The sequence below is a fragment of the Mustela nivalis genome (assembly GCF_964662115.1).
Source record: "Mustela nivalis genome assembly, chromosome: 8".
Taxonomy (NCBI): domain Eukaryota; kingdom Metazoa; phylum Chordata; class Mammalia; order Carnivora; family Mustelidae; genus Mustela; species Mustela nivalis.
Window position 1 is genome coordinate 627,282 of NC_139027.1, and position 22,902 is coordinate 650,183.

Consider the following 22,902-nt stretch of genomic DNA (forward strand, 5'->3'; position numbering starts at 1 on the left):
CCCCAGCAGCCGGAGAGTCCGGGCTCTGTGAGGGGCTCCTGGGGCACCCGCGGCCTGAGCCCGGCCGCCCACCGCCTGCGGCCCCTGCTTGTGCCTCCTCGGCCGCGGCTGCTGCGTGGTGGGGATCACTGTTTGCGGGTGCTTCGGTGCTGGGCGCTTCGGGGTTTTCCTTCCTTTCCGTTCTTCGCAGGACGGCACCTGCCCCGTCACGTGTGCTGCGCGTGGCAGGGACATCACCAGCCGCTCTGACTGGCGTGGCTACCCTTCCCTTCCCGCCCCCGGCACTGTCCCCGCGGGGAGCAGGGGCCGCAGGGGCGCGGGGAAGGCGGGCCGGGCTGGGCACCTCCACCCCCGGGCTTCGTGGGTTTCCGCTCCGCCGCCATCCGTGAGTAAACTGACGCCCCCTTAGTTACAGCAAAGCCTCTGATGACTTAGGCAAGGTTGGCTTGTCCACGTATTTTAGGAATCTGCAAGGGAAGTGCTTGGTCCTAAATAACATACGCCGCGTGCGGTGCGTCCTGGCTTTCCCAGCACGGCCTGCAGTGTCAGCCGCTGCCCGTGGCTCCGGGACACCCGTGCTCACTCCCGCCTGCAGACCAGGGGCCTGGGTTGCCGATGTGGCTGCGGTCAGGAGCCCGTCCGTCCCCTGACGCTGTGCCCGGTAGGACCTCCAGGAGGGACGGCTGTCCTCGGCAGAGGCCCCGCACGGGGCTCCTGAGCACAAGTCCTTACAGTCAGTGTTGTTGGGAATGTGTCCCTTCGGCGTGGCCCCTGCGTGGGGCTGCGGGGTCCCGCGGGTGGACGTGGACGCAGGAGCGACTTCGCAGCTGGTGCCCCCCTGAGGCAGAGGCAGGCGGGCCTGCAGACCCACCCCTGCCCGGGGCCAGGCCTGTCTGGTCCCCTGGGGCTCCTGCATGTGTCCCGCCACGGCCCTGCATCCCCCTCAGCGCCCCCCCCGCCTCGCTCCTCGGCCCCGTGGCCCCCAGCCCGCTCCTCCCCTGCAGTGGCTCCTGCAGCAACGGAAACAAGCGAGCCGAGAGCTCACTGGGTTTGTCGCGTCCTCACTCATTCTGTCACCATCGCTTCCCTGCCGGGGTCCCCCTCCTGTCCCCTGGCACCCTTCCCTGTGCTGGTGTCATTCCTGGAGCTCACTGTGCTGGACATTTCCTCTTGGGCAAGAGCGGGTCACAGTGGGGCCCCGGACACCCGCACGTGTGGGGACTCGCACCCTCTCCTGGCGCCCGCACAGTGGCGTTCACATGGGAGGCCCAAGGTGGAGGCAGGCTCTCCCCGAAATGGGCTGTCTTCAGAGGACGAGGGCTGCGGCTGGCCGGCCCCTGTCCCATGGCCCTCCAGGATGGCGGCCTGCTGTGCTCTGGAGCAGGGGTTGGAAGAACGCCGCTGTGGGCACCGTCCCTCACGCCCGCCCGGCCCTGGGTCTCCGGGCTGGATCTTTCCTGTCATTGCCCTGGACTGCTCAGCTCCCACGGCTTATCCTTCGGGTGACCTCGACCTGACTGTTCTTCCCACTGCACCGCAGGCTTCTCGAGGACAGACCACGTGCTCGGGGACCATCAGGACCACGCACAGTGACGCAGGAGTGACACGGAGGACGGTTTCCGTCTGGAGCTTGGAGCTGACAGCGGGGGTACAGAGCCGAGCCCCTTCCCATGAGAACTCGAGGAGGTGGGGTGGGCACATGCTGCGGGCGGTGGCTTTCGGTACTGGTGTGACCTACCCACGGTCACCGACATGCAAGAGTGGACGGCGGGTTTCCTGGCTTCATGACAGCATGGCCTCCCCAACAATTTCTGGGGACAGATGACATTCTAATAAATAAACGTGCTAATTCAGTGTCTCCCTGAGCCTCTTCTTCCCGTGGCCCATCTTTCAAGAGACAGACATTGTCATTTTACCAAGAGCAGTGTTGCGTGTGTTTTAAACAACCTGAACATAGAATAATGGGACTTCGACCTTAAAGCACGTTACCAGGCCCCAGCTGCACAACACTGGGACCTAATATGACGTGTTCTGTCCTCAAAGGCAGAGGTCAAGCAAATGGTTATATGCCACCATCCTGAAGCCCGAGTTCTGCCGTGTTCTAGACAGTAGACAACTGTAGGACCTAGAGGTGTCACAGCGTCATCCCCAGGGAGAAGGGGGATGCGCTCGTGGGACCCAGAGGCCAGGAGCCAGGAATTCTGCCGAACAGCCTATAGAGCCTAGGACAGCTCCCACAACCAACCGTTATCCGGCCCATCGCCTGCCCCGCTACGGTGTGACGGCCTTTGTAAAAACAAACAGACCAGAAAGAAGCAGAGCAAGCTGTGTTTGACCGCCTGGTCCGGTGGAGCTCTGGTGCGTGGTCCTGTCGGGAGCACAGGCGGCAGGAAGTGGCGTTTCTACGGGCTGTCTGCGCCTCCGGGACGCTGAAGTTCACTGTTGTCAGGCTTGTGGCGGTACGTGGCGGGCTGTGAGGTGACCACACCAAGAGCTGGATGCCCTGTGGCAGGCCCCGTGCCCGCATCTTCTGAGGGGCGGTGGGTAGCAAGTGAGGCCGGTTCTGGATCGGCAGGAAGCCCACATGACCCCTGGGGACCCGGGACATCACGCCAGTGCCACAAGGCAGCCCGTCACTGGACAGATCACCACCTCTGGAAGGTCTAACAGCTGCCTCCTTCGCGAGCATTTCTATCACTAGCATGATTCTCGGGTGACACGGCCACGGCTCTGTGGCCGGCCTGCCCGGGGGGTCGTTCTCTGAGACTCTCCTGACCTTCCCGACCTGCCCATCAGGGAGTCCCCCTCGTGCCCAAGGACCGCTCAGCATGGAGCTTTCAGTCCTGCCCAAGACTGTGTGCTCCAGCTTTGGACCCGTTGGTTCCCGTGTGCACGCACGCGTGCGTGTGTGTGTCTGTGTGTGCGTTAAGTAGGGGGATAAGACATTAGGAAACCATCAGCTGATACAAAAAAGCCTCAGAAAGTTTTGTGGGAAAAACACCCCAGACAATATCCTTAGCATTAGTGCAAAGGAACACGCGCTTCTCACACCCGCAGCCCCCGCCTCTGTTCGCGGACCCCGGCCAGAGAGATGCCAGCCCCGCCCCTCCTCGCTTCCACGCTCTGCGTCTGGCGGGTGCAGACATTCACGCGACCGTCTGGCTCCCGCCTGAGCACGATGCTAACAGATTAAAAGACCCTAACAATGAGTGGAAATCGCATAGCCATTCCCCGCCACTAAACTTAGGTCAGACCTAAGTTAGATGCACCCCTGCAGGCAGAGTCCACACAGCCGTGCAGCCGCACCTGCAGGGTCGACAGTCTGCACGGCTCTCAGCGAGGCCTGCAGTCTCAGTGTATGTTTCAATTATGCCGTTTAATTTTCTTCCAGGACGCGAGTGGGCAGGTGTGCCCGTGAGCACAGACAGGAAACACCGGAGCCCAAGGGGACCGCAGAGACGGAAGGCGGCAAGAGAAGCCGCATCTGGCACGTGGGGCTGGGGTCTGGAGCCCGTCGGACCCTGACCCGCAGCGGGCTCAGCAGCCCCCAGGAGGCTGGTGGGGACCAGGAGACCTGGCTCGTCCGTGTTTGGACTCAGAGCAGAGGGACGGCCAGAGGTGAGGCGACAAGCTCTTCCAGGCTTTGAATCAAAACAGGTTAGAGGACAGGGAGGGCTCACTGCAGCAGTCCAGGGGAAATCACCCCAGAACAGGGACTGTGCCTGGAAGCCCGCCTGGGCCCACAACGCGGGGCGGCGGACGCTGTCGATGACAGCAGCAGCTCGGGGACCTCGGGCTGTCGTGACGCGTGGCCTCAAGGACCAGATGGCTCTCTTCCCGCCTCAGCCTGTGCCCGTGCACAGGTCGGTGAGATGGGAGCCCCTGAGCACGTTGACCACACTCCTGAGAGAAAGGAGGGGCCCAGGCAGACGGGGCTTAGAATGAAGGACACGTTTAGAACATGCGTCCCAGCACTTGCACACGCGCGAAGAGATACTGGGATCCCTGTCTGCACTCCAGCTCTCCGGTGCCAGAGGGTTTGCTTCTGGTTCCCTCTCCCCGACGGCGCTGTCCGTCCTCAACATTCACTCTTGCTTCTCCTTGACCACGGGTTCCACACTCTGTGTGTCAGTCCTGCCTCTGAACTCACCACAGGGAAATACAGAAAACATGGCCTCAGGGGGAGCCTGGGCCCTCAGGCGTAGGAGCATCTGACTCCTAGTTTCCCATCAGGTCACGATCTCCCGGTCTTGGGATCCCGCCTCACATTGAGCTCCCCGCTCAGCGGCAAGTCTGCTTCTCCCTTTGCCCACCCCCCACCCGCTCTCTATAAATAAATCCTGCAAAGAACGTTGCTTCTCATCTGCACCGTGAGCCTAAGGCTAGAGGGAACGCCGACCTAATGTAATGACGCGCAATCATACTTTTGATAATAAAGAAGAGAAGAAGCACATCCACGCCCAGACTCACCCCCGAAGGGTCACAGCGCGGCCGGCGAGGGCCTGGCGGCCGGACTGCCCCGCTGAGGGGTGCGCTCCAGGCCAGGTCGGGCCAGCCCTTCAAGGGAGCTAGAGGGAGGGACATGATCTTAGAACAATTCTGGAGTAAATCGGACTGGTATTTTGTACACTCAGGGCCTGTCTCTAGGCCTTGAAGGTGGCACCACAGCAGCAGGTCAGGAAGACTGCGCAAGCGCAGCAGACACTGTTTCCCGCGGGCAGGCAGTGACCAGCACGACGGGGCGCACAGCTTCCGCGTTGGGGACCTGCCCCTCTTCAACCACGCGCCGTCCCGTGACTACCCGCCGCCGGCTTAGCCCCTCTGAGCCCAGGTGTAATGTAGGCAGCGTGACTTTCAATTATAAATGAGCTGCGAGTTGGCCCAGACGTCCACTGCCCTAGTAGGGCTGCCGAAGGGTTAAGGGACACCACGCGTGGGCGCTCAGCCCAGCACGCGCCGCTCCCTGTTCCACTGGCCGCACCGTTTGCCGGACGTTCTATGTTGGAACGTGTGTGGCGTCTGGTATTTCATATAATCACCTTGGAGAGGCTGTTAACTGACCCTTGAGCACCGAGGCCTGGCTCAGCCAAGCCGACTGTCCAGGGTCGCGACGGAGCCCCAGGTTCTCGCATCTGCCGAGCGCTGCCCTGCACCGCGGCCACGTGTGGTCCGGCCCTGGACAGCCCGCCGGGGACAGCTTTCCAGGCAAGCATCAGTCAGTACGGAAGTCCTGCGCCAGACAAATATAAGTGCCTTAAGAATAAATTATATTAACGTCACATCACGTCGTAAAGCAAAAAACACCTCTGAACCCCGGGAAAACGAGCGCCGTGCACAGGCGAACATGTGTTTGGCGCCGAGACTCCACACCGGCCACCGTTGCTATGGTCACCGTCCCCAAGGGGAGGCTGAGGGCACTGCTCGCCGCGCTTGTAAGTGCCGGGAAGTCGACTGTTTCCCTGCCAGTTCACAAAGAAATCTCTGCGTGTGGCGACTTGCAGGGGAGGATTTAGATGTTTGGGGTGAGATGAAATCACAGCCAACCCGGCAGCAATGTCGCCGTAAGACAAAGAGACAAATATTCATGGTGTCCCCCACACTGACCCGCATTTAAGAAGTGAATCCCTCTTTGCCAGCTCCAGTGAGCTCCTGGCTGCCTGTGCCAGGGCCGCTCTGCAGAGCCCCACCCCTGCTGGCCACTACACAGAGCCGTGGACCCCGGGCACCCCAGTCAGCACCTGTAGCCCCGCACTGTGTGGACCCCCGGGTACCCCAGTCAGCGCCCGTAGCCCCGCACTGCATGGCCTCCTGTCCCCAGATGGGGACACAGCCAAAGGTGTGGCCGTGGGCTGAGGGGACGGCCCTGAGCGACAGCCTGGCCACCAGCTGGGGAGAGGACCGGGCGTCACATGACCCCCCGGGTGCCATAAGATGAGGAGGGAGGGAGCCCTGCATCCCCGGCTCAGGCCCCCACGTGCAGGGTGCGGGGTGGTGGGTGTATAGTGTGCACCCCAACATTTACTCAACGAGCCGGTCACAGCCAGGACATGCCCCTGCCTCCCCAGCCACCCTTTCTGCCACACGCCCGCCTGGGAGCAGACGCCGTGTCTCCTCCTTGGGGAGAAACAAAAGCACATGGCACACGGCTTGGCGGGCAAGGGTCGTGTTGGGTCCTTCCGGGTCGGGGGAGTGAAGGGGCCATAGAGGGACTGGCTGGCGTGAAGCTTCCGCGGCAGATGCTGTGAATAAGGGGCGCGGCTTCCCACACCTCCGTCAAAGGTCAAAGGCGAGCCCCCCTGCTCCTGGCTGGAGCCGCCCAGACTGCTGATGAAGGGGTCACCTCTGACGGGCCTTTTCCAATCAGGGGCTCTCGATGGCTCTTGGGGGAACTGGTATAAATGGCCACACAAGTTTTAAAACGGACACAACCTAAAAAGTTACTCTTGTGCAATAAAAGCCTTTATCGAGTCATAGAAAAGAAGGCCACGTGCTGCTTGAGGCACGCGCGGGTGCAGCTGAGCCACGGGCGGGGCCTTGGTGAGCTCCGAGGGCCGCCGGGGACACAGTCCGTCCATGCACACACAGACACAGCCCACCCCGTAGCACGCGACGCCTTCCACACAGGGGCACGGCCCCCAACTCACACTGCACACGTCTCGGAAGCCGGAAGGACTCTAGTCCAGGAACATCCAGGTACTGGACCCGACAACCGTACTAGGGTCAGCATCAGAAAGTTCGAATTTCCAACAGGAATTAAATATTATTTACTTACTTCGTTGGGGGAAATTAGAGGGGGAAATGCAGATAGTGGCTTCTTGATCAGTGAGTGGACCCTGCGTGCAGGTTAAGATAGAGGAGGTCCCAGGAGGTGATGCGGCACGGGAGGTGTCCTGCGGTCTGCAGCACAGGCTGACGAGCTGGCTGGCTAAGGCCAAGCACACCTTCTAGAAGGTTTAGGCCTTTGTACTCATACCGGACGCCTGCCACTGCTCATGGCCTTTGTCCAGTTTTCACTCGTCCCTTGGAGCCAGGACAGCAAAGCCTTGGAGGACAGGGTTGTACTGGGCACCATCCCCTCAGGAAAGGTCTTGGCTGGGGACGTTGGGGCACTCGTGGTGGGTGGGTGGGTGGGCCGAGGAGAGGGTTTGATGCTGTCCCCGGAGAAATCAGCTCCTTCCTCCCACCCCGAGCTCTCAATCCTCAGCCATCGCTGCTAGGATTGAAGGAGAAATCTTACCACTCGGGAGCGGAATCTCGGTCACCCGGCCTGCGCATCAGATCCCTCCCTCGGGGCCAACAAGATTATCAATGAACCGAACACACTGGGTCACAGGTGTAACGCTTGCTATCATTGGAAAATTAGCCGCCTATTTTCTATGACGTCTACTTTTATTTATTGATGATTCTATTTTATATCTAAGACGAGAACGACTTCATTAATGTTCAGAAAATATAATTTAATAGTGTAGTTTTGCAATACTCCTGTGTGACATCCGTTGGAGTAAGTAAGTGTGCTGGTGGGAGGTGATGCTCCGCCATGTGGACGGCCCGGGACGCGCCCGCGGGGGCTGCCGACCAGGGCCTCAGACACTCAGGAGTGACCGGCTGCCCTCACCCGGACTGCTGTCCCTTCAGGACGGCAGGGGCAGTTCATAAAGAAGCCGCACTCTGCCCCAGAGTGGAGGACCTCGGCTCCTCTCTCTTCTCACGCTGGACTTGGGAGGAGGAATAGAACTTGTCAACACCTGCTTTTTCTCTTCTTCACTTCTGCTTTCCTTTTGTGTTCACTATGCTCTTACTACTGGATTGTTTTTTTCTTATGACATGAGGCTAGTGTGTGTGTGTGTGTGTGTGTGTGTGTGTTTAAAGCAAGACTGTATCATCAGGGACTAATTAATAGTGATTAGACAACATTTTCCTTGTAAAGTTTTCAAATCTTTTTAGGAGGAAGGCATGCTATACTCGCAGGAATTTCTGGTGAATTACTTTTGTAGTTTTGCTATTTGTGCAATGAATTGGTGTTTGGAGAGGCAAATTGCTCAGCGCCTCTTGCCAGACCTGAGGCCCCGACAAGTCACCTTGTGGAACCACGCGGAATGGAGAAGGAGGTTTGTATGTGCCCACTGTGGTTCATTTCAGGCAAACGAGCAGCTTCATGAACTTCGATAAAAGATGAGGGTAAATGTGTGTGCTGCATTTTTCCGTCAGGGACAGCAGGGTTCATTGACATAACCGGGGACTCTGCGTTTCTTCTAGCAATCCTTGGTTGAAGCTGAGAGCCAGCCCTCCAATGTGTGCCGGATCTGAGGACCCAGACACACCCAGGGTCCCAGGGCAGAGCTCTGTGGGGCCAGGTCAGCCGGATGGTGTGGTGGGGGCCCTTCAGGTACCAGTCCGGAGCCCTGAGCAAGGACAGCCTGGACACCTGCTTCCTCGGGAATCCGTTCAAGTTCTTCTTTTCTTTTGTTTTTTTTTGAAAGGGGGCATATGCTAGAGAGAGCCGGATGAAATAGGTTTATAGTCCCTGATTCCTTTTTTCCGTTAAGCTGGGCTGTGCATTCAGTGTCGCTCCATTAACAAGACTCTGATTAAAATGAAACCCGTCGCGGTGTGTGAAAGCTCCATGACCAAAAGAGCTACACGCGCGTGTTCGGGACATGCCCCCTCAGTATCCTGAAAAACGAAATAACGTGAGCAGTGGATGCCCTGCCCCTGTTTTCTGCTGTTGGGATGGTCCTTCGACTGCCCCGAGGTGGCCTGCTGTGGCCGCGGGCGTGGCTGTGGGGCAGACAGCGCAGTGGGAACCGCTCCGCCCGGGTCAGTGCTGGTCTCTGCCGGGATAGCGGGCTGCGACAGGCTGACATGCTCGTCGACGGAGCAGAGAGCATCCTGTGGGCCTCCCACGCCCGTGGCGGGAGCCACCTTCCATGTGAGAATGCCCGCGAAGCAGGACGTGGCACATAATGCGGAAATAAGAGTGAGCAAGGAAGGAAACCAATTATAAACAAGACACGTGACTTCTGAGCTGCCAGCGCCAACGTTGGCAGCGACTCCCGTCACTCCCGGGGCCCACCCACCACGTCCAACACAAGCCACCTGGCGTTCGCTCGGGCAGGGTGCTGCAAGCCGTGGCCCGTGGGCCGGATCAGCCGCAGCCTGCTTTGTGAATCAAGTTTTATTGGCGCACACGGAGCCCTTCCTTTCTGTGTTGGCTGTCACTGCCGCTGGGGCGTGCGGCTGCACCAGAGACTGTCCGACAGGCAAAGCTGGGGATAGTGACCGTCTGGCCCATGATGGGGAGATTTCCCACCTCTGGGGAAGAGCTAAGCACCCCAATACCCAAGACCGCTTGGGTGGGGCGGCCAGTCGGCCAGGGGCCGGCTTACACACCAGGACTTAGCTCGGGCTCGGAAGAGACAGTTAACCCGTAGTGTCCTCTCAACGTCCCTCACGTCCTGCCCCACTGTAACGAGCCGGATCTCCGTAACAGAAGGGTTACGTGCTAGTTTCCAGAGAACAAAGGACCGTGTTAAAGTTACTGCTAGTTTGGAGGGGAGAGGGATTGCCCGGGCAGACTCCGGACCGGGGGGACCGCTGTGAGGGAGGCCGTGTTGCCAGCACGCGGAAGACCAGGCAGACACGCGGGCCTCGGATCAGGGCCGACTGTGCCCGGGGCCAGGCTTTGGGTCTGCCTGAAGGTGTCGGCCACGAACCCTGCAGTGGCTCCTGCGAGCTGAGACCCCGTTCTCGGAACAGTGGGATCGAGGTGCTCCTTGGAGAACGTCCAGTGAGCCCCCACGTTCAGAGTCTGCTCCTGACAACGGGCCTGAATGCAGGCTGCCCCTGCCGAGAGCCGAGACGCCGTCTTACCTCCGTGGCCGGTCACTCTGGAGCTCAGGGCGCGAGGACAGCGGAGACCCACGAGAGATCAGGAGGGAGCCCCGTTTTCAGATTTCTTCGCGCCGTGAGTGCGCGTGTGTGCGTGGCTCTGTGGCCCGCACCGCCGCTTGAGGGCCCGTGGGCTCATCCCCCGCACGGATGCTCCCGACCTCGGGGGCCGTGGGGGAAGACAGAGGGGCCGGGGCTGTGCTCATGCGGCTTTGCTCAGCTGTGCCAGGTACGAAGTTGCTTTTTAGGAGCGGACCCAGCAGCCAGACTCCGGCCTCGGCGCGCACACTCGGTCACCTTGAGCGAGACTCCGCTCGCGCCTACTCCTGGTTTCCTCTGCTTCCCCGTTGCGGCTCCCGCGGGGCCGCTCACCTGCCACCGTCCTCCCCCTGGCATTACAGGCTTCCCGAGAGCTCCTGGGCACAGGACAGAGGATTCTGGACGTCCCCGCGTCCTCCTTCCGCACGAATGGACGCCGACGCTGCTGGAAGCCATTCCTTGGCAAAGGCGCGAGAACGCCGTCTCGCTCGAACACGGGTGATGCCTGGCGTCTTATGATCGGGATTTCTGCCAAGACGGCTGCACCCCTCACGTAGTTTTTCTTGTGACTTTTTACTTGTTTATATCATCGTTCTTATTTTTATTTTGGTTTACCCCAAAATATCGGCCATCGATTTAATAATCTTTTCATTAATTCCTTTCCTTTTGCTTTTAAGATGTTGAAGATCTTGTCGTGGACTTCTGCTGACACCCCACCACGCAGGACGGACCACTGGGGCAGGGCTTCAGTGAGCTAAAGTGCCCATTTCTCCAGGCTACACACCTGAGTCCACGCCTCGTCCGCCAGGATCTCGGAGGTTGTCCTGTCTCTACACCGGAGGTGCCCACAGGGCGAGGGGACCCCTCAAATCCGTCGACCTGTAACTGCTGAAAGTCCGTGGACTCCACGTCACCGATGTCAACGCCGTCCCTCAGAGATAAGGACAACAGTCGTGGGGAAGTGCCGGAGAGCGGGGATGGCAGGGCTCTAATTAGAAATGCCGGCTCTGCACCTGCTCGGAACGTCTGTGAGGAGGGGCGTCCGCCCCAGAGAGGTCCCCGGAAGGGGCACAGGAATCCTCAGGCGCTCACGGTGCCGAGGCCCTTCTGGCAGCCTGTGTCACCTCAGCCAGGTCAGGCCTCAGCCCTGCCACTGGGGGTGCAGCCCCGGGGGCTCCTCCCATGGCTGAAGAGGGGGCCTTGGGCAGCCCGCACTCCCCGCACCTGGGGAACCAGGGTGCCCAACCCTGAAGGGTCCGGGCCCATCCATCCCCCCACGGGATCTTATTTAGGACAGTGGCCTGGAGAGCCACGCAGGAAAGCGATTCTAACACGAGCATCTCCGCCCACTCTTCCCACAGGGCTCGCGACCCGCGTGGCTGCCGCCCTGGCATGTCCACCTGGGGTCCAAGAAGGACTTCCCGTGGGGCGGAGGGCATTAGCTGGGCCCTGCCAGCCCCTCACGCGCTCCTGTCCCGGAGGCAGAAGAGACTGTAGCAAACTGGTCCCTGACACTGGCAGGGCCAGGGCCGAGCATCACTGGTGTCCGAGGAATGGGAGCCAAGTGCGCGTCTTCATCTTGAGACCCTGTGGGACACCCCCGGGACTGTGACACGACAGAGACCTGTCTAGCCGGGAGAAGTGGCACCTGTTGCCGGTGTGTGCCCCGAGTCTCGGGGGCTGCAGGGACACCACAGAACACATCCCCAAGAGACGCGGGGGTCATCTGCGAGGCCCGAGCCGCCAGGGACGATCTCGTGTGACCGTTTTCCCTAATCAGACATGAGCGTCGAACCGCCTTGGCATGAGCTCGGGAGATGGGGCGGGCCAGTGAGTGAACCGTGGACAGTCCCAGGCCGGGCCCCTCATCTGTGCGTGCTCTCCGCACCCCGTGCTGGACGCCCTCCTCCTTGGGTCACGCATCATCTCCCCGGTTTTCCCGTCACCCAGTTGAAACACCACCGGGAACGACCCCCTCGCCCAAGGAAGAGCCTGTGCTGGGCTGTCTCCGAAGCATGCAGACTTGGGACGATGATCTCTTTGCCAGCTCCTGCGAAGAGAGGGCCCCGGTCAATGAGAAACGGACCAAGAGGCCAGACAGATGGAGGGGGAATGTCTGCAGAGGAATCTGGGAATCCCTCCGGTGTGCGGTGGGCAGTGAACTCGGCTCCCAGATGCCACAGGCCTCGTCCAGCCCACCAGGCACAGGCAGCAGAGCATCTGCCTTTGGGATTGTCTTACTCAAACATATTCATCAGGAAAAATAAATAAATAAATAAACGGCCACAGTTTGCACGGGAATAAGAAATCCCAGAGGGACAGTTTGCCAAGTGCGCGTGCAAGTCAAGGAATTAAAAACAGCATCTGAGCCTGGCGGGTGTGAGAAGGCGGCAGTGAGCACCTCCGTTCTGTCCACGCTTGCTCCTGGGCTGACCAACACTCTCTTCCTGACACCAAAATGCCCCACGCAGGCTTCCACATCCACGATTCCAAATTAAACAAGACTGTGTCCACTTACTTACTTATAAAATCCAGAAACAGTCAAAGGAATTGATACGTTATCAGTGTTCAAATCTGCCACCCAAAATTGAATGCTCAGGGGAAAATACCACATGTTTAAAATTGTTCATCTAAAATGAAATTACGAACGGATGGGGTTCATACATTTTTATACATAAACAACACGGAGCTCACGGACTTCGTGCTACGCAGCGCTCACAGCGCGCAGTAGGAAGCTCGGGCAGGTCCGGGCTGGGCCAAGGGGAGACTCGCTCCCGGCCGTGGGCATCAGAGCTCTGTTTTCTGACCCCCTGGGATGGCGGTACATGTTGCAGACTGTGGAAGGGGCCGTTTTCTGCCTTTCCATGGTGGAGATGGCCCCTGGACCACAAGTGGGTGCCCTGCATGGACGTCCCTGCACAAAACCATCCCCAGGAAAGGTTCTGGTCACTATGGCCAACATGCCCTTCAGCGGCCCTGCCTTTCCACAGAACGTTTTCTCCTCGGTGGCTGCTGGTGACGAGACGCTTCATTGTGAGTCTTAGGACCCTGCATTTAAGTATTGGCTCCAAGCTCTGGACCGCGGGGCCTGGGCAGCCACCACCTTGCTGGGACGACACGGCTTGCAGGAGACACAGTCACTGTCTGCTGACGGTCGTGGACACGATGGGGACCACCTGCGGCGGTGCTGGGGCCTCACTTGTGCCCAGGCTGCACTGCTGGCCCGGCGGCACGAGGCCCACGAGGGGGCCTGCGAGGGGGCCGGAGGTGCCGCTGCTGACACGATGGCCATGGGGAGGGCCGGCCAGTGCCACTGTGGTCTCCTCCCGAGCTTGGAGCCCAGTGAAGAACAGAGGGGAAGCGAGGATGAAGGTCACATGTTGCTCTGTTCCTGCCAGAGTGGAGTCAGAGGCTGCCCCGGGGGTCCCGCCAACAGGCCCCTCACCCTCCGGGAATTAGAGCTCGTCCCCCACGCAGGCCTCCCCTGCAAGCTCGGAGTCCAGGTGGGGTGGGGGAGGCTTCCCCAAAACGGAGAGGAGGCATCTGGTGCCCGGGCTCCTCCTGGGCGCAGGAGGCGAGGTGGGGGCTTCGTGGGGAGGGGGGTCTGGCAGGAATGCCCACAGGAGACACGACGCATGCCTGCTCCGTGCCAGGTGCGTGCGCGAGAACTGGCCCACCTTCGGTAGGAACGCGCTCAGAGTTCCATGGGAACGGCTGGCCGCGGGCCAGGCGGGTTCCCAAGACCGTCTCATTTCACCCTGGTGAAAGTTAGGAAGATGCTGTCGCCCCTTTATACGGACGAGGACAAGAAACACAGATGCCCCAGGCCAAATCCGCACCAGCGGCTGGGCCTCCCAGGAGCTCTGCTGCCCCCCAGGAAGGCTGCTCCCACCCCCTGTCTAGGCTGGAAACAGAAATCCTATGACCTTGCTACATTTACCAGCTGTTTCGTCCTCACGCTGTCCACCCCCGACCAGAGGAGAGAAGTCCAAGGTCGTTGCGGAGGCCACTGCCACGCTGCCCTGAGTCCGTGGAATGCTGACAGACGGCAGGCGGGGACAGCCCTCCCTTCCCACACGGACGACCACCGCAGCACGGGGGGCTCCGCGGATCTGTCACGAGACGCCGTTCCTTCCTGGCGGCGCTCCTCACCCTCGGTGACTTGACGTTTACTGACTCTGCGCTCGCTGCGTGTCCGTGTCTGGAGGCGGCGCGTGAATTAGAAGCGGGAGCCGCGTGTTAGGATCACCCCCACGTGCCCACTCGGGGACCTGAGGAGCGCTCGGCGAGTCCTGCGCAGCCAGTGCACGCACGAGTGCGTGAGCGAGGCCAGAGGGACCGGGGACGCTCCGCCCGACGGCCGCCCCCTCCCCCGCAGCCGGCTCCTCTGCCGGCCTTGAATCACGGTCTCTGCTCTGCAGCTGTGCCCTCGGCTGTGACCCACCTGGCGGACCAGCCCTCCAGCCAGGTTTCCGTTTTCAACCTAAAATCAGAACATGTGTGTCCCCCCCGGCTTCCGAAGGCCCAGCGCCCGGCTTCGCAGACTTGCTGCTGTCCCCACGCATGGTGCTCGTCCCTCTGCCGGGGGCCCGCGTGGCCCACTCTTTGCTCCCTGCGTCACCGACTTCACTGAACTGTCCCTGCAGCTCCCCACCGGCCCCCACTTTGCAGTCCAGCGTCCCCTCCGCCAGCGAGCCCCGTCACGCGCACCCTGCTTCCTGCTGTCCGGGGCGCCGAGGGCTCCCTGAGCCGCAGCCCGGCGTGTTCTTCCCGGCGCTGCCCCCTGCACACCTGCAGGGACGCCCGTGCCCACCGTCTATCACTTCCTCCCGAGGTGGCCCCGGCGCCCTGAACAGCAGGCGGCAGGTGCTCAGTGCGCTTGTTCTTTCCGGATGAACTGATCCAAGGGGCCGGCAGGGGCGGTGTCCCCTGCTGTCTTCGTTGGTCACTGAGAGGACCTCAGGCCAAGTGCAGGTGGGGACTCCTCCGCCGTGCATGTTTATGGGACAAGGTTATGGGACAAGGAAACAAGTGACCGTGCGGAGAATGCAAGTCTGACAAGTACTTAAGCATACACGAAAAAGTCCCATTCAACTCAGTTTGCTGGATCTGTGTTGAGTGCCACGGAGAGCGTGGCCCGGGTCATAGGAACAGACAGAGGGGACGAGGCTGCCCCGGCCTTCTGCATTGCACAGTCTCCGGTAGAGGGTGGTTAGGAGATGGGCCTCGGGGAACCTGAGCACACACCTGACGTCAAGGCTGCCAGGAGCGTAGACGTGTGCAGGAGAGGGGACGCGCGCTCAGCGAGGGCAGCGTGTCCTGCCCCGTCAGTGAGGGCGGGTGTGGCCGTGGGACCTGACGTGGCCGAAATCGCTGTCTCACCCCACGTTCGTCCCGGGCTCTCCGTCCCCTCCCCCTGCGGCTGCAGAGGATGCAGTGGGTGAGGGACCCTCCAGGGCTCGCAGCCCCTCGGGAGACCTTTGTCCTGGCTGCCGTCCTGAAGCTGCTCGGACTCCTGTGATGCGGGGCCTCCCGGTTCCATCTTCCTGAGGAAAGTGTCCGCGTCTCTCTTCACCAACGCTCGAGCTCATTATCAAACACAAACCTCCTCATAGCTGTGCCCTTGCCCCCCCCACCCGATCTCTCTCCCGGTCCCTGGCAGGTCTCAGCCCAGCAGCGGCTCTGATTCCACGGGTCACAGCCGCTGAAGTCATGAGCCGTCACACCTCTTTCCGCCTCCTGCATTTAGCTCCTCCGCAGATCACGTAAGGAGCCTGACCTTCTGGTACCCTCACCCCGGTAGCCTTCTCTCCCGCCTCTGCCAGACCTGTGACCCTCTCGTGATTGGTGTGATGCAGGGGAAGCGGTGCATGAGGTCATGGGATGCCCTGCTGCCTCCAGGAGGTCCACAGAGGAAGCCAACACATGAAGAACTTCTGACCACCGAGACCCCCTGCCCGAGCGGAGACGGCCTAGAGGGGGTGCGGCTGCCCTCGCTGGTTTCAGCCCCCAGCCCGGTGACCAGACATGAGTGGGGTGCCACTTGGACATCAAATCAGGCACCTTCCGAAGACCCCAGCCACACCAGCCATCCGTCAGCCACAGCGTGAACGGCCACGAGGGAGATTCGTCCAGCTGGGTTCAGTCGACCACGCGGCATGGGTGTTCAGAGCCACTAAGTTTGGACCGACCCTTACGTGGCCCCTGATCTCTGTCCTCGAAGCACTCAGTCTCCCACCTGAGCCAAGCAACGATTTCCCGACCTCTTCACCAGTGTCTTCTACCCTTAGTCCCGGGGAATGAGGGCCGTGAGCCCCACAGCCCAGAATGCGATCTTTTCATTTCTTCACTAAGAGATTTTTCGCAGAAAGCAGTGATGAGCAATCATGAGGAAACCAACCGGATAACGCTGCCTGAGGTGGAGAAGGGGCCCCTGCGGCCCGCCCACGTGCCACCCAGGGTCCCTTCCGGACGTCTGCGACATCGCGTGAGAATCCGTGGCCGCAGCATAAGGTGCTGTGAGCGGCAGGACATAGGACGTGCAGGCACCTGCGCTGGGACACCATGCTCCCGCGGCCAGGGCAGCCTAGAGACAACACCATAGTACATACGGGCACAATTTGGGGACACGGTGCTCCTTAATTCTTACCTATTCTTGGTCAGTCATGTTCACTGGACTAGGGGTTCCTCAGGGTAAGGGAGGACACGCCACACGGACTGGAATCGTGGGGAGGAGGCCACTTGATACAGAGGAAGAGGTGACAGTCCCCAAAAGAAGAGACACAACCTCGGCGACGGCGGGAAAAAGGGAAGTTGGAAGGCAACAGAGGCTCTCACCGTGTGTCTCTTAGCATGACTCTGCTCGTGCTGGGTGACCCAGACACGCCGACAAGATGTCACCCACGCACACACGTGCCCACATGGCCTCCCGTGCCGGGCTGCTCAGCCTCGTATCTGTTCTGTCTAGACCCTGTGATTTCTGAGCTCCCTCTCCTCTGAGACTGTCGGGACATCGTGGACGGGGCCACCAGCGCTCCCCGCGAGGGAACGAACCAAGCCAGGGCGGGAAAGGGAGGAAAAATGAAGAAGTGGATGGACCCGACCGGCAGCACCTTCCAAACTTTCCTCGAGACACTTACAGTGAAGAACTGGTCAAAAATGGTCAAACTTATGTTCAAACATACTTATCAGTAGAATAACTGGATAATTACACCGCAATTAAAACACTAACTAAGGGTAAAAAGCAAAGTAATTGATATATAAAAACTGGAATGGTTTCTTCAGCGTTATCACAGAGGCATCAAGGCTGCGTGACGTCATCAACATTAGTGACTCCAGAAATTCCACTCAGATGGCAAGTACCCACAGCATCAACAGTAAGGGGCCCGATTTTTATCTATCTCTATTTATTTTTATTTTTAAAGATTTTATTTATTTGACAGAGAGAGAGAGATCACAAATAGGCAGAGAGGCAGGCAGAGAGAGAGGAAGGGAAGCAGGCTCCCCGCTGAGCAGAGAGCCCGATGCGGGGCTCGATCCCAGGACCCTGCGATCATGACCAGAGCCGAAGGCAGCGGCTTCACCCACTGAGCCCCCCAGGCCCCCAGGAGGCCCCGTGTTAAATGAACAAGGGTAACAAGTCCAGCTTTCATGGTGGGCCACCATGTGACATCACTGAAAAGTCCACAGATTTTTAAGGACTCACTGAAGTAATAGCAACTTCTGTCCACGAGCGCCCCTCAAGACCACCCGCCAATGTAATATGACCCCAGCCCTTTTCTTGGAGTTCTTCTTTTAATCGAATGATGTGTGGATTGCCATGGCCGAAGGAAAAGAAGTATCTAAATTTAGCAACCATTAATTAGATGCACCCCCACCCCCACCCCTGACAGCCAACGACTCAGCGGGCAGCCCCGCAACCTGCAACACTGTATTGGGCTTGGAGTGCCGCTCCGTGGTCACTTAAGAGGGGAAATGGAAGGGGAAGCCATGTCATTGGAGGGGCCATCTAAGCCCGGGCCGCCCGAGGCACACACGGCAGGCGTCAGGTGAGAGGTCCAGCGGCGCAGCTGGACGCAGAGGGACCGTGAGGACAGAGCTTCTCCGTGGCTGGACGCAGAGGGACCGTGAGGACAGAGCTTCCCTGTGGCTGGACGCAGAGGGACCGTGAGGACAGAGCTTCTCCGTGGCTGGATGCAGAGGGACCGTGAGGACAGAGCTTCCCCGTGGCTGGACGCAGAGGGACCGTGAGGACAGAGCTTCCCCGTGGCTGGACGCAGAGGGACCGTGAGGACAGAGCTTCCCCGTGGCAGCGGAGTCTTAGACTAACCCCAGTCACGGCCTCAAGCGAACAGAAAGTTACTAGTATGAACACTTCACAGTCGTGGAGAAAGGATGTTTGCCAGAGCGAGTCTGGCAAGGACAGGGACAGAGGACACCGCTAGGAACCAGCAGTAATGCTAATGACACAGCGCTTTAAATATCTCCAAGTGCGTTTTACCTGTAGAAAGAGGGAATGGGGGATTCACGTGCACCACAAACGGTAATCTGCGAGACATGTGGGGTAAGGTAAAAACTCATAAATATCTCATTGTATCTGGGAGTTATTAACCACTAAACAATTAATGGAAACGAAAAATTCGGGTGTGGTGTAATGAATATATTAAAAATTTATCTCAATGCTGGACACTGAATTATGTCCCTGAATTCTAAAACGTGTTGCGAGGATTAAGTGATCACTGTCCCACACTATAGGAGAACGTTCATCGAAGCCCTGCAGGAGAGGCAGGACGACCTGGCGTTCAGGCACATCCCCAGAGCCGAGTCCAGCCTGGGTTCGAAATCGTTTCGTCACTTGTTTGTCCTTTGCTGGTGACAACAGTTAATATCACAGCACGAAAGCAGGACACCTAATACCAATTTCATGTTATTGGGAGTAACACATGAACATATGTGCATTTTTAATGTGCATTTTCCTTGATCGAATTGTAAATTATTATTCCGATGTCCAAGCTAAAATACACTAACTTTTATACAGATTGACTGTAAAGTACACAATTTAATATTGACTGCTATGGGTGACTTATGAGAAAAATTTAGCATGTTGAAGTGCCTACAGATGGAAAGAAGAAACGTGTGTGTGTGCGAGTGTGAGTGCGTGAATGTGTGTGTGTGAGTGTGCAAAGAGAATAAAGAGAATTCAGATGGTCAAAAATATCTGAGAAAAAGGAAGAGGAGCCCAAGAGGTTGTCCCTATTCCTTGAGGACCGAGGTCAGGACGCAAGTGTCCACACAGCGGGGTGAGGGCTTCTGCTTCAGGAAGCCAGGGTTCCTCCGCAAAATCGGATTTTATTAAGAATCAAGTTCGGTTCAGTAAGCCTCTCCTCCGGAGAGGGACGCTTGCCTCAGCGTGCCTCTGCCTTCTTCCCATGGCCCTGGCCGTGAGTGGTCCGCGCAGGGGCAAGCTGGCCCCGGGGAGGCCCCGGGCAGCCCCTGATGGCAGGGAAGGCCTGGGTCCGCGTGAAGCCCATCTCCCCGCCCGCCACGTGGTTCGCTCGAAGCGTCAGGTCACATCCTGCTGGCACGCGGCTGGGGGGCCTGGCCGGGACTCAGCTCCTTTCAGAACTTTCCCTCCTGCTTTTCTCCTCTTTGCACGAAGGGCTTTGTGATTTATCTGTATTTTATAAAATGATCGTAAAGTCCATACTGCCCTCGATCTCCACCTCGTTCTCTTAAATTCCGGCGCCCGAGGCTGCTCATGCTGGGGACGGTGGGCGTGAAGGGGCGGGGGCAGCGTTCGTTCGAGAGCGGCCGCACCGGAGCAGGCCGCAGCCGGACCGGGGATCCTCGGGCCTCGCCCTCGTCGGGTAGAGCCCCTGTCCCTGCTCTTCCTCCGGGGCCGGGGAGGGGACGCGCAGACACGTGCCCAGGCCCGGTGAGCGCGCACCGTCCTCCTGGTCGCGGGACGGAGCGCCCGGCGCACGGGGCGCCGCGACGGCGGGCGCAGCCGGCTCCCGAGGGCCGCCTCGGCTCCTGACCCTCCTGCCCTCTCCACCGCAGGTCCGTTTCCGGGGCCGACGTGCGGTTCCGAGGCTCGGCCGGCAGGGGGCGGTCAAGGCCGCGGCCATGCCCTGGCCAGGGACCTGCCGCCCGCAGGCCGTCCTGATTCTCACCATTTCGTGATTTAGCTCCGTAGAAATCATTTGACGGGACAAAGAACGACGTTTGACAGTCGTTTTGCCAGAACCCAGTTTTCATGATGCTGTGCCCGAGGCGCCCCGTCCTCACGCGGCCGCGGGAGCCGAGGACGGGCCCCGCCGGTGGCTTGCCCGGTGCTCCGCGCGGACGCCCGGTTCCCTTCTCCTCCCCAGAGCGGAGCCGCAGGCCCGGAGGGTCGCCGCCGCCCGCCGCCGCCAGGAGCCGTCCGGGCCGGTCCGTGCGGAGGCGCAGGACGCCGCCCGCCTCTTCTTCAGCCCCTTTTCCCTCCGTCGGGGACCCGTGCCGGGGGCGGTCGGTCGGACGGGCCTGCGGGCGAAGCTGGGAGCCGGCGGCTGGCGGTGGCTCCTCGCGCGCTCGCCGCGGGCCTGGGCGGCACCGGCCGCGGCGGCCCGACGGGCATCGGAGGCGCTTCCGCACGTCGGTGCGGGGGCCGTGGCTTGAGTCGTCCGAGGCCCGGGTCGCGCCCCGGGGACGCGAGAACAGTAGCGCCGTCCTCCGCGCGGGGCGGTGCCAGCCTCGCTCGCCGCGCCCAGAGCGGAGCCGGGACAGAAAGACCCGCGTCCTGCGCGACGGCAGCGCGGACCGTCTGTGCACGCCCGGCAGCTCGCGGGGGGCGGGCGGGCGGCAGAGCGCGGCGCTCCCCGTACGCGCGCGGACGCACCTGACGCTTGTGCGTCAGACATGACGCCGCGCTGACGTCGCTCACACACGGCACCCGCGCCGCGCTGACGTCACTCACACACGGCACCCGCGCGCCGCGCTGACGTCACTCACACGCGGCACCCGCGTCCGAGGAGCCCGGTGCTCGGTCGCAGGAGAGCAGTAAAGCAGCGTGGCAAGCCGGCTTCTGCGCGATCCTGGGACGCGGTCGGAAGGCGTCCGCGGGGGCGTCTGGAGGGGCTTCCCCGTTCCGTCGCGCAGAGAACCCGGGGCTGCTTCCCACCGTCTGCGGGGATCAGTCGCTGCCACATGGGTTCCTGGACTTCCCTGCAGAGCGTGGTGCGACGGAGCCCGGCGGGGAGTGCATCTGCCCGAGCAGAGAGGGCGACACAGAGCCCGGAGGGGAGGCGGGTCCGGGCCGTGGGGACAGCTCCGTGCAGCCGGGGAGCCGTGCGCGAGGGTCCAGGGCTCACTCGGCAGGTTGCGGGTCGGAAACGGAGCCGAGGGGGCAGGGAAATCCCGCAGAGTTCCCAAAGATCAGCCACGTGCCCCCGCCCGGTGTCCCTTCAAGACACCCCGGCACACGCCAGGCTGGCTCAGTCCTGGGCTGCAGTGTCCCGCGGCGGGCCCGTGGAGGTTCTGGCCGGCACTGGGCTGCCCTGTTTTTATTATGTCCTAGTGTCCATGGGCTTCGCTGGTTTGGAGCGGGTCATGTGTTTGGAAGCCCTGGAAGGTGGGCGGAATCACGCTCCTCCCCGACAAAACATGTCTAAGCGCCATCTCTGGACCCTGTACATGGGGAAAAACAGCAAAGGGACTCGCAGTGTGGTTCAAATAAGGACCTCGAGGTGGAAGGGGAACCCCGAGTCCGAGTCGGCCCCGTGGGGTCACAGGGGAAAGAGGGAGACAGGAGGGTCAGACAAGGGGACGTACGGCTGGGAGCAGACGTGGGGCCTGGGTGGTGTGGCCGCGAAGGCAAGGACGCAAGGACCCTCGAGTGGGAGCGCGGCCGGGCTGACCCGTGTCCGAGGTCTGGCCCCCAGGACCACGTGCTCGTGCGCTGGCGACGCTCACGCTCCTGGACGTGCGGTAACGTGTGGGGCAGCAGTCGGGGACCTACACGGACACCTGCAGTCAGGGTCTGTCAGAGGCTCGCGGAAGGCCCACGGGTGCCTTGACTTCTCGCTTCGCTCTCAGTTTCCCCGGCCTTAACGGGGTGCCCCGCACTCCCCTCCTGGGCGGAAATACAGACGCAGAAGCCAGGTGGTGGGGCTGGGGCCACGCTAAAGGGAAACACCGGCTGTTCTTTAGAGTTGAATAGTGTTTTAGGGTGTCACGGCTTTCATGATCTGCCGAATCAGATTCTTGACCAAAACAATCACGCAACGGAGCACAGGGGTGTTAGTCCCACTTGTAAATGTGGATGTGGATGTAGACCGGGCTGACCTCTGAAAACCATGATGTCTCAGGACTAAAGTGACGTTTTCTGGCATTGGGCCAGGCCTCCCTGTGGGTCCCGCTGTCTACCTGATCTGCCCAAGGCTGTCCGGACGCCTTCGCGTGGCGCCAGTCGTTGGGTCCCCCGATGCAGAGCTGGCTCCATCCGCCATCACTGCTGTGTTTGGCGAGTGCAGGGCTGGGCTAATGCTCCTTGTGACTGAATTTCCCTAGAATGTGAACTTGAAAAGGTCAACTTCCCACGTTTCTTCACTGGCCGGGGAAGCTGCAGCCTTCAGGACGATGAAGCGCTCTACCAGCACATCCGCGCTTCCCCGCGCTGGCGCTGGCCCTCTTCGGCTGCCTGCTGTGGACACGACGCGGGGGACGGTGCCCTGCCCTCAGCGCTCACCTCGGTGACATTCCCAGCCTGGGTTCCTGTTGGCCTGAGCCAGCGGCCCCCTCGCTGGCCCTGCTGGGTCTGTGCGCCCCTGGGGTCCCAACCCCCAGCCAAAACCTTCAGGGAGGCTGTGCCGTCCTTGGGAGTAAAACAGCGACATCAACAAATCCCATGGCGACTGTAAGGAGGCCAGAACGGTGTGGCTCCCGTGCCTCCCCGCCCAGCACCACCTCAGGGGCTCCCCCTACAATCTCCAGGTG

At 60.5% G+C, this 22,902-nt stretch overlaps 1 protein-coding gene and 1 long non-coding RNA gene across 13 annotated transcripts in view; one reads left to right on the forward strand and one right to left on the reverse strand.

Moving 5' to 3' along the window:
* LOC309872110 overlaps positions 1–11,406 on the forward strand; it is a 35,567-nt gene extending 24,161 nt beyond the window's left edge. Inside the window, exon 3 of the long non-coding RNA XR_014315670.1 lies at positions 10,605–11,406. This is a non-coding gene — a long non-coding RNA (uncharacterized lncRNA). The remainder of the gene's footprint in view (positions 1–10,604) is intronic.
* Positions 1–22,902, reverse strand: part of MYT1L (myelin transcription factor 1 like) — a 393,093-nt gene that overhangs the window by 192,952 nt on the left and 177,239 nt on the right. The gene's annotated exons all lie outside the window — the stretch shown is intronic.